At 37.5% G+C, this 11927-nt stretch overlaps 1 long non-coding RNA gene across 1 annotated transcript; it reads right to left on the minus strand.

The window, feature by feature from the left end:
• Window positions 1-3757: 3757 nt before the first annotated feature.
• Window positions 3758-10016, minus strand: LOC139189981 (uncharacterized). Its single transcript, XR_011573872.1, has 3 exons — window positions 9941-10016; window positions 4002-4086; window positions 3758-3783 (listed from the first exon to the last, which is right to left on the minus strand). It is a non-coding gene; the product is annotated as an uncharacterized lncRNA (long non-coding RNA).
• Window positions 10017-11927: the final 1911 nt, after the last annotated feature.

Raw genomic sequence — 11927 nt, forward strand, 5'->3', positions numbered from 1 at the left:
CCGATGGCGTTCCTACTCTTAAGAGCTTTCGAATCAGTCAATGACAAAAATTGAAATTAAATGAAATAAATAAATAAAAAGGTGCTTAGCCGTTGTTTATGGGGATTGTATCCTCTGCGGTCGCGATTATTTCATATTCGGTACGCAGTCGGCAATCCCTTCGTTGGAAGCGAAGACAAAACGAAGTCGTGTTGGGCATTTTTGCTTGCATTTTGCATCATTTGGTTGACACAAAGCCATTACAAATGGAGTAGATGAAAGTAGACACACCAAAAGCCGTCACGGAAAGCAAAAGAAAGCATTAGCAATATCTTCTTTTTTCCTTTTCACACAAACAATTTTTTACGTTGAATTGTAATTTGATTTGATCTACAAAAAAGCACTCGTTTGCGTACAAGAAGCACATTCATTTTACTCAAAGTGGTTACGCTTATGTTTACAAAACATAACTTGTCATGTATCAACAACTTATTCTCATTAGAGCAAATTTTATAAAAGAAACCAAACTGAACCAAATCGGTCACCTAGTTTGAATCACCAATTGATGGGTTATTGTGCCCACTTCTAGAGCTAACTTTGAAGTAGAGGTGGTAGTGGGTCGTGTCGAGGTACTAATCATTTGGGACATTATTTGACTCCTTAAAATGAAATCACTCCTTATTCCTACAATTATATTTTTAACATACATACGTAAATAACTTTTAAAAACAAGATATTTATTATTAACACTTTAAAAATCTAATTGTGCACTTTTAAAATTTTATTTAAAAAGATAAATACTCTTACTAAAAGTGCAGAATTAAATTTTAAAGTGCCAATAATAGATCTCAAAAAGAAAATAAGAAGAAAAAGTTTCTAATGCACATTCAAAAAAGACTTTTTAGCTAAACTGGTCTTTGAGATTGACATAATTTCTCATTTTGGTATTTGGGATTTGAAATCGATAAAAGCGAGTTTGTCCACCATCAATCATTTTAGTCATTTTGTGAAAATTCTATTAAATAAGGACTAAAATAACAAAAATACTCTCAAGTTAATAAACTGTGACGACCCGTCCCTAATTTTCCTATGTAATTTCTCCCCTAGTATGTGTATTGACAGTTATGCCCTTATTGGCAAGTGACGTGGACGTATTCATATCGCTTTTATTTTATTTCTCGTTATTGCATTTAAATTGTACACGTTGTTACGAGTGTATGAGAATTCCTACCAGTGTAGAAATATCTACTTCGGATAGATTTTGATTTCCCTTACAGTAGAAAATCTAAAAGCCATATCCCTAGCTTTTATTTAGCCCATCCTGTGCACTCCACCAATCCCATCCAATCCCTCATTTCTGTCCCCCAATCAGAAAAAGAGAAAATGAACTCTCTCTCTCTCTTCCTTCTCTCTTTCCCGTATACTCTCTTTCTCTGCAAAACCCCTCAAACGAGCTTCAACGCTCACAAATCGAACCCAAGAACCTCGTTTTCGTGTTCATCTCATCCTCACAAACATAACCATGTTCTTGAAACCTGGAATGGACGAGTTTTCAACGTCGAACTCAGGCAAACTGAGTTCGACATGTTTTCGAGCGAATTAGGAAGTTTTGAAGCTTGGGGAAGCTTCTACGCAACTCCTCGAGGCTCCTACAACAATTTGGGAGAAATTTGGAAGTGAAACGACCAAGTTTCGAAGAGTTCACTTTTGGCCGGAACTTTCGAGGCTTTTTCCGGGGAACTCCATTCATTTTTTGGACTCCAAACAGGTATAACGTGATTCTACTCTTCACGAGCTTCAAATCCATATAAAGTACGTCAAAAATGGCTGAGAAATGAATGAGAATAGTGAGTTTGAAAATTTTCCAGAAAACCGGCGAAAAATCAAGTTGCAGACAACGGTGACGGCCAGGACAACCGGAGAAGGAGACGAAATATTCCGTCAGAGTTGACGGAATATTCCTGACGACGTCAGGCTAACTGACGGCACTGGCCTGCACGTGGGGGCGCGTCTAGCCGTGCCATTGCAGGCGCGTGAGCCGTCCAAAAATTATTTTAAAAATTTGGGGATGTTTGTGACGTCGAGTAGGTCACGATGGTATATTAAACCCTAGGTTTAAGCAAATTATGAGGGTTTTATTTAGGTTTCCGTATATGTGTTTTAATTAATCCTATTTTAGTTATTTCACATATAAGGGAAACGTATCCTGAGGACGTTCGAAGCCAAGCTAGGCTCAGGGGTTACGACCTAATGACATACTTGTGAGTGGGCAGTTTATTTTTTTATCTATACGTATTTATAGTTTCCAAAATTGCATAAATACATCACTTTGCGTATATATTGCCAAATAATTGATAATTGCGATATAATTGTGATAAATGCTGCTATATGGTTGAGATATTACTGTCATGGCATTCATACATATGTGTACATGCTCATCTTGCTGCACTAGTATTAGTACTTGCCCCACGGTCAGGGCCAGTCCTTCACGTGTATGTTCACATCGCACCATTCGCTGGCCTTGGATCCAAGTTAGGTGCCAGTCCTGTCGGGAAGATTGCATTAGGCAATCCGACTTATATGTGACGTGCTTCTGCACCAGCCTTCACTTGATCATAGTACTAGAACATATTGATTACACCCAGTCTTGTTCATGGCAAAAATTATCTATTCGAACTCGTGTGTCAACTTAGATGGATGAGCACTTAGCTATACTTGATTATCACTTGATTATATTATTGTGGCATTTGATACATCATGACTTGGCATATTTCTAATTTTTATACTACTATAATGCTGTTGATTTATTGTTTACATACTTACGTAGTATGTTTTAAGGAAATTATACTTGTTTTACGGTGAAGGGTTAGTATATTCGAAAATAAAGGATTTCGTATAAGCATTGTTTTGCTGACCCACTCAACTTTGTTTTTCGCCCCTCCAAGACCTAGATAGCTGTACTCTTTGTAGCACTCGAGGAATCTCGGCAGTTCTGACATTCTCTTCTGTTAGACGTACAAACGTATCACTGTTATGTAATAAGTGTACTTAGTTGCTTTGACTACTCTTCTGTAGTCTCACTGTCTATTACGCTCTGAATAATTGTAGTGGGTTCTTCCCACGATTGCGCACTCTTTCACTATTTAGTATAAATAGTTCTAATTAGTTTTAAATTTATTCACTTTTACGTCACTTACCCTTATGGTTACGTCACCTCACGGTGATGACTAGCATGCTCCGACCTTCCCAGGTCGGGGTTTTATGTTCTAATTTATGGATTTTGGTCAAAAGGGGTTTAGATATTTAGGTTTGATTGCTCTGTTTTATTTGCTTTTAGGGTTTTGGAGAGTTTGAATTTGGGGCAATGGGGTTAAAGGTTTGAATGCATCAGTCTTGCAGAACAACCAATACACACGAATGAAAGAAAGGCTGATCATTGCGGTTCGGCGGATTTGCTAGTCTCTGCTCCAAGGGCAGGTAATTTGTTAGCCCTCTTAGATTTTGCTTACCAAGTTTTAATTTTTCAACCTTTTTTAAGTTGTGATTTTTTGAATGATGTGTTTTATGGTGTTTGAGTTTAGAGACTTTGGACCCGGGTGCTTCTAGACATCTTGAAAAAGCGTAAGGAAAATATTTCAATCAAGGTAAGCGTCTCCAAGTCTTTAGTTAAACCAAGGACTGTGCACCCACTGTGTAATTGCTGATCAACTCTATACTGATAACTTTTAAAATGTTTAAAGTGTTTTGCACATCGCATGGAGGTTGTTATTATGATTAAACCAAATAACCCTGGTTTTGTAGAAACTGCCAAAATACAGTATGAAGAATTAGTTTGCTGACCCAACAACTAATAAGACAAGCGTATAATATTCAAGGATGTGTTTGTGATTAAGGAAAAAAAAAGTTTTACCATAAAAGTTATATAAATATATCATTCAACAAAATGTTTCACCCTAAACACTTTACTATTGATAGTTTATCCTTGTAACTAAACAAGGGGAATGAATGGTGCACACAGATACCTCAATGTATTTGTAAGGCAGTTGCTTCGGGGATATAAAGAGTCCTTCAATACCATCACCACCGATTACTTTAATCCTCCCATCCCTACCAAACAAATAAGAATCAAAACAACAATGTGATTTGTGTGATGCAGGGATATCATATCTCCAAATAGATGTACGTAATCTCATGCCTTCACCAAATATACATGTGTATTTTGCCATTCAAACGTTTTGGTACCACAGAAACGAATAGCAATTCCGAGAAATGTGGAACATCAATGCTTAGCAGCAAGATACATCATGTTGAATTATGGCCAAACAAACAACTTTCGGCTATTAAAAAAAAGGAAAAGAAAAAGGGACAACATTATGATGTTTCTTCCTTGTTTTGGGGAAAAGAAAAGCACTTTGTCTAAAGTTTTCTTGGTCCATGGGAAGTCGCGGGGTGACTTGAATGAATGGCTATATTATGATAAGGAAGCTGCTGCCTTTTGTTTTTTAAGTGAGCAGAAAATTGGTGAGCCGAAGAGAAGAGAGAGAGAGAAAGAAGGTACTGCTGCAGTACCATTTTGAGAGAAGGAGTTGTTGTTCCTTTCATTGGATAGTTCTCACTCCATCAAAGTGTTATTGTTGTAATAGCTTTGAGCTTTGTATAGAGAAGAAATTAATCACGATATTTCTTTCTCTATTTGTTTCTTTAGAGTGTGAGAGTTATTGGGTGTATTGGGTTATTTGGGTTGTGAGATTGCCAACACTTTGTAAACTCCCATTTGGTTGATAGTGGATTATTGGGTGAGCTCCTACTGCTCCGAGGACGTACTCCAGTTACACTGACTGTTGAGGAACCTCGTTAAAATCTTGGTGTCTTTAATATTTTGTTCTTGCATTTCATTTGATATATTTCCTGTGGGTTATCAAGAGTTGGTTCCAACGGGTTTGGTGCTATCTTAGCACAACAATTGGTATCAGAGCACTAGTTGCTATTGGGTACTGTCTAGTTGCCAAAGATGTCAGACGGGCAAGATGAAAATCCTTTTGGAAGCAGCTCCGGGTTTGCAAGAACGACGGTGCAAAATGCAAAGTTCGAAGTGGAAAAGTTTGATGGCACAAACAACTTCGGGATGTGGCAATGTGAGGTCAAAGATGTGTTGGCTCAACAAGATCTACTTGCCGCGTTGGGAGAGAAACCGGAAACTATGTCGAAGCCGGAATGGGAAAAATTAAATTTGTGGGCTTGCTCTTCAATTCGGTTATGCCTTGCAAAAACTCAGAAGTATTTTGTGATGCGGGAGACATTAGCAAGTGTGTTGTGGCAAAAATTGGAAGACAAGTATATGACGAAGAGTGCAGAGAACCGGCTACACTTGAAGAAAAAGCTCTACCGCTTCCAATACAAAGAAGGTACAAAAATGATTAGACACCTTGATGCTTTTAATAAGTTGATTGCCGACTTGTTAAATTTAGATGAGGATATTAAGGATGAAGATAAGGCCTTAATATTGTTGAATTCCTTGCCGGACTCTTATGAGCATTTTGTTACCACTATTATGCATGGTAAAGAAACTGTGAAATTTGAAGATGTGTCAAATGCCTTGATGAATTATGAAATGAGGCATAGAGATAAAAATCATGATAGTACATCTGAAGCTTTATTTGTTAGAGGTAGATCATCGGAGAGGAGGTCATCTTCTAGCAGGAAAAAATCACAGTCTCGACCTAGAGGAAACTCTAAAGGTAGAAAACCTTTGGAAAAGGATGAATGTGCCTTTTGTCATAATAAGGGCCATTGGAAGAAAGATTGTCCTAAATTGAAGACCAAAGGCAAAGAAAGTTCTGAAGCTAATGTTGCTGAGGTTGAAACAGATTTTTCTGATTTTGCTTTAACCACTTCCTCATCATTTGATTGTGCTACTAAGTGGGTGTTGGATACGGGTTGTACTCATCATATGACTCCTCACAAGAATTGGTTTTCAAGCTTGAAAGAGTTTGATGGTGGCGTTGTGTTCATGGGAGATGACAATCCTTGCACAACAAAAGGGATTGGTACAGTTCGTTTGAAGTTGCATGATGGCATGGTTAAAGAGTTGACAGGTGTTCGGTATGTACCGAATTTGAAGAAAAATCTTATTTCTTTGGGTACTTTGGAATCCAAGGGCTTCAGGTTTCATTCAGATGGACAGACATTGAAAGTTACTTATGGTGCACTTGTTGTGATGAAAGCTCCTCGATGTGGCCAGTTGTATCTATTGCAAGGAAGCACTGTGACAGGTGAAGCATATGTAGTCTCAGAAAATATGGGCACATCCGATTCTGATACTACTAGACTGTGGCATATGAGATTAGGCCATGCCGGTGAAAAAGCTTTATAAGGGCTTGTGAAACAAGGTCTTCTAAAAGGTGCCACGACTTGTAAGCTTGATTTCTGCGAGCATTGTGTCTTGGGGAAGCAAACTAGAGTGAAGTTTGGTACTGCTGTACATCAGACGAAGGGCATTCTTGATTATGTGCATTCGGATGTTTGGGGTCCTACAACGACTCCCTCTTTGAGTGGTAGACATTGGTTCGTGACATTTGTTGATGATTATTCAAGAAGGTCTTGGGTCTACACTATGAAGCACAAGAGTGAGGTGTTAAGTATTTTCTTGGGTTGGAAGAAAATGGTTGAGAACCAGACTGGGAGAAAGATTAAGATTTTGAGATCGGATAATGGTGGTGAATACACATCCGATCCTTTCTTTAAAGTTTGCAAAGAAGAAGGAATTGTGAGACATTTCAGTGTTCGGGGAACTCCACAACAAAATGGAGTTGCAGAAAGATTGAATCGAACCTTGCTTGAGAAGGTTAGATGTATGTTGTCTCAGTCGAGTTTAAGCAAGTCATTTTGGGCAGAGGCAGTTAATTATGCATGTCACATCATCAACCGGTTACCCTCAGCTGCTGTTCAGGGTAAGACACCAATGGAGGTATGGACTGGAAAACCTTCTTCTGATTATGACTATATCCATATTTTTGGTTCACCTGCTTATTTTCATGTGACTGAAAATAAACTTGATCCTAGAGCCAAAAAGGCTATCTTTCTTGGTTTTAGTAGTGGTGTCAAAGGTTACAGGTTGTGGTGCCCAGAGATGAAAAAACTTGTAATCAGCAGAGATGTGACATTTGATGAAGAAAGTATGTACAAAGTCTCTGAGAAGAATGTGAAAGATGTCCAACAGGTGGAGCTTGAGAAAGTTGCCTCTGGTACTTCAAATCCTATTTCCGCTGATGTCGAAGCCACTACAAGTGAAGAAGTTGGAGACCATGAGGATGTTGAAGAAGTTGAACTTGAAGATTCTATTCAAGTTGAAGAGGAAGTTTCACCTCAAGAGTCTATTGCCAAGAACAGAGGAAAGAGACAAATTACCAAGCCAGCTCGGTATAGTGACTATGTTTCTTTTGCTCTTCCTATTATCACTGATGAGATTCCATCCAATTTCGAGGAAGCCATTGAGAGTGAGGAGAAGGAGAGGTGGTGCAATGCCATGGGTGATGAGATGAATTCTCTCTTGAAGAACAAGACTTGGGAGTTAGCTAAATTGCCTAAGGGCAAGAAAGCTATTGGTTGCAAATGGGTGTATGCTAAGAAGGAAGATGCTGATGAGAAAAGCAATGTGAGATTCAAAGCAAGATTAGTTGCTAAAGGGTATGCACAAAAGGAGGGCATTGACTACAATGAAATCTTTTCTCCGGTTGTGAAGCACTCCTCAATTCGCATTATGTTAGCTCTTGTTGCACAGTATGATCTTGAGCTTGTGCAACTTGATGTGAAGACGGCTTTCCTACATGATGATTTGAATGAAGAGATTTATATGTGTCAACCGGATGTGTATATAGTGAAAGGGAAGGAGAATTTGTTTTGCAAATTGAAGAAATCACTTTATGGCTTGAAGCAATCTCCAAGACAATGGTATTTGAGGTTTGATAAATTTATGAGAGGCCAAAATTATTCTAGAAGTCAATATGATCATTGTGTGTACTTCAAGAAGTTGCAAGATGGGTCTTTCATTTATTTATTGATATATGTTGATGATATGTTGATTGCTTCAAAGAATGTTGAAGAGATTGAGAAATTGAAGAAACAAATGAAGAATGAGTTTGAGATGAAGGATCTTGGTGAAGCAAAGAAGATCCTTGGCATGGAGATCACTCGAGATAGAGAGAAAGGTTTGGTCAGTTTGAATCAAAGACAATACCTTGAGAAGTTGATTCGGAAGTTTGGAGTTCATGATTCAACCAAACCGGTTAGTACCCCTTTGGCTCCTCATTTTAAATTGAGTTCTCTACAATGTCCTAAAAATGATAAAGAGAAGCTGCAAATGAAAAATATACCATATGCAAATTTGGTTGGTAGTTTGATGTATGCAATGGTATGCTCTAGACCGGATATTGCTCATGCAGTTGGCATGGTGAGTCGATATATGCATAATCCAGGTAAAGAGCATTGGCAAGCAGCTAAGTGGATATTGAGGTATCTCCATGGTACTCGAGATGTTGGTTTATGCTTTGAGATAGATGACTCTGGTATTGGTCATTTTGCAGTTGGTTATGTTGATTCAGATTATGCAGGTGATCTGGATGGAAGGAAGTCTCCTACAGGCTATGTGTTTACTATGGCTAAAGGACCAGTTTGTTGGAGGTCGATTTTGCAGTCGTCTGTTGCCTTGTCTACTACAGAGGCTGAATATATGACAGTTGCTGAAGCTATAAAGGAGGCCATTTGGATACATGGGTTGATTAGAGATTTGGGGGTTGATCAGAAGCAGGTGGAGGTACATTGTGATAGTCAGAGTGCCATTTATTTGGCTAAGTATCAGGTTCATCATGCGAGGACCAAGCACATAGATGTGCGTTATCACTTTGTTCGTGAAATTGTTGGTGAAGGGGAAATCATTCTCCAGAAGATTCCAACTAAAGACAACCCCGCTGATATGTTGACTAAGGTTGTTGGTGTAGCCAAGTTTGTTCACTATTTGAACTTGGCTCACATTATGCCTATATAAAGAAGGCGTTGAGCAGTAGGAGTTTTGGAGCATTTGGCTCGGCATGAGTTGTTCTCTTGCTAGTGTTTGGGAGTGATTTTTGTGTTGATTGTGTTGGTTGGCTTATCATGGTGTTTTCGGAATTTGGCCAAGGTGGAGATTGTTGAATTATGGCCAAACAAACAACTTTCGGCTATTAAAAAAAAAAAGGAAAAGAAAAAGGGACAACATTATGATGTTTTTTCCTTGTTTTGGGGAAAGGAAAAGCACTTTGTCTAAAGTTTTCTTGGTCCATGGGAAGTCACGGGGTGACTTGAATGAATGGCTATATTATGATAAGGAAGCTGCTGCCTTTTGTTTTTTAAGTGAGCAGAAAATTGGTGAGCCGAAGAGAAGAGAGAGAGAGAAAGAAGGTACTGCTGCAGTACCATTTTGAGAGAAGGAGTTGTTGTTCCTTTCATTGGATAGTTTTCACTCCATCAAAGTGTTATTGTTGTAATAGCTTTGAGCTTTGTATAGAGAAGAAATTAATCACGATATTTCTTTCTCTATTTGTTTCTTTAGAGTGTGAGAGTTATTGGGTGTATTGGGTTATTTGGGTTGTGAGATTGCCAACACTTTGTAAACTCCCATTTGGTTGATAGTGGATTATTGGGTGAGCTCCTACTGCTCCGAGGACGTACTCCAGTTACACTAACTGTTGAGGAACCTCGTTAAAATCTTGGTGTCTTTAATATTTTGTTCTTGCATTTCATTTGATATATTTCTTGTGGGTTATCAAGAGTTGGTTCCAACGGGTTTGGTGCTATCTTAGCACAACACATCATTAACCACATGACCGTGCGCAATGCTAAGTAGATTGGTTTTCGATCAATTCACACACCGAAAACAGCATAAACAAAAAAGAAGAAAGAAGAAAGGAGGTGCATTTTAACTCACAATGTTCCAATGGCCAAAAGGCGCTGAATCGGGTCGAAAGCAAGAATGGACGCCGTGGATGGGATGCTATAGTGAATATGATTGCTTGGGAATACGATTTTACCTGAGAGTTGTTTATGGCTTTCTGCAAAAGCCGCTTGGCGAACATCGCGAATTCGAATTTGCAGCTGAAATCTTTGGCTTTCTGCAAAAGCAGCTGGATTGGACTAGCGGAGGAGACTTTCTATGTTTGTTTCAGTGATCATACCGATGACGTTCCTACTGTTAAGAGCTTTCGAATCAGTCAATGACAAAAATTGAAATTAAATGAAATAAATAAATAAAAAGGTGCTTAGCCGTTGTTTATCAGGGTTGTATCCTCTGCGGTCGCGATTATTTCACATTCGGTACGCAGTCGGCAATCCCTTCGTTGGAAGCGAAGGCAAAACGGAGTCGTTTTGGGCATGTTTGCTTGCATTTTGCATCATTTGGTTGACACACAGCCATTACAAATGGAGTAGATGAAAGTAGACATCACCAAAAGACGTCACGGAAAGCAAAAGAAAGCATTAGCAATATCTTTTTTTTTTCTTTTCATACAAGCAATTTTTTCCGTTCAATTGTAATTTAATTTGATTTGCAAGAAAGCACTTGACTGCGTACAAGGAGCACATTTGTTTTACTCAAAGTGATTACGCTTATGTCTACAAAACAAAACTCGTCATGTATCAACAACTTATTCTTATTAGAGCAAATTATATAAAGAAAACCAAACTGAACCAAATTGGTTACATGGTTCGAATCACCAATTGATGGGTTATTGTGCCCACTTCTAGAGCTAACTTTGAAGTAGGGGTGGTAGTGGGTCGTGTCGAGATACTAATCATTTGGGACATTATTCGACTCCTAAAGAAGAAATCACTCCTTATTCCTACAATTATATTTTTAATATTTATAAATAAATAACTTTTAAAAGCAAGATATTTATTATTGACACTCTAAAAATTTAATTGTGCACTTTAAATTTTTTATTTAGAAAGATAAATACTCTTACGAAAAGTGCATAATTAAATTTTAATATGCCAATAATAGATCTCAAAAGGAAAATAAGAAGAAAAAGTTTATATGCACATTCAAAAAAGTTTTTTTAGCTAAAATTGTCTTTGAGACTGGATAACTTCTCATTTTGGTATTTGAGATTTGAAATCGATAAAAGTAGTCCCTCAGTTTGTCCACCATCAATCATTTTGGTCATTTTGTAAAAATTCTGTTAAATAAGGACTAAAATTACAAAAATACTCTCAAGTTAATAAACAATGGGCCAAAATGATTTGACAAGAATTGATGGTATTTTTATCATGTTATCCTTATTTAATGCAGATTTTTCATGGAATGAACAAAATGATTGATGGTGGACAATCTCAGGGACTACTTATATCGATTTCAAATCTCAAGAACCAAAGTAAAGATGTGTGTCAATCTTAGAAACCATTTAGATAAATAAATAAAAAAACCATTAAAAATGATTAGCAAGAATAGTACAGGCTCAATGGGTAAAAGGGAATATACTACAAGCCCCATTGACCTAACGGACCAAAAATAAGAAAACTAAAATGGACCGACAGTACCCGTCAATCAATTGCTTATGCTATTTCAGCAACAATACTATAATGACCAATTTCTCTGAAAAACAAATAAGGATAAAACTTCCATCCACTCATACAATGACGCATGGTATAGCTAATACGGGAGCATAATGAAAAATAAGTAATGCGAGACTAAATTTTGTAAACTAAATTATTAAGGATGTGTGAGAAATAAAATGAGATATAGGATAACATACCTTTTTTTATTAGGGAGTTTTAACGAAAAGCCCACGATACTGTTCGTTATAACGAAAGACCACATTTTTACACTAAAAAGTCAAACTTGATACTATTCATTTTACCCTTTATTTTATCTTTATCGTTATAAAAGTTTTCGAATCATTTTTATTAGTTTTTTTTTT

The sequence above is a fragment of the Malus domestica genome, chromosome 12 (assembly GCF_042453785.1).
Source record: "Malus domestica chromosome 12, GDT2T_hap1".
Classification (NCBI taxonomy): Eukaryota; Viridiplantae; Streptophyta; class Magnoliopsida; order Rosales; family Rosaceae; genus Malus; species Malus domestica.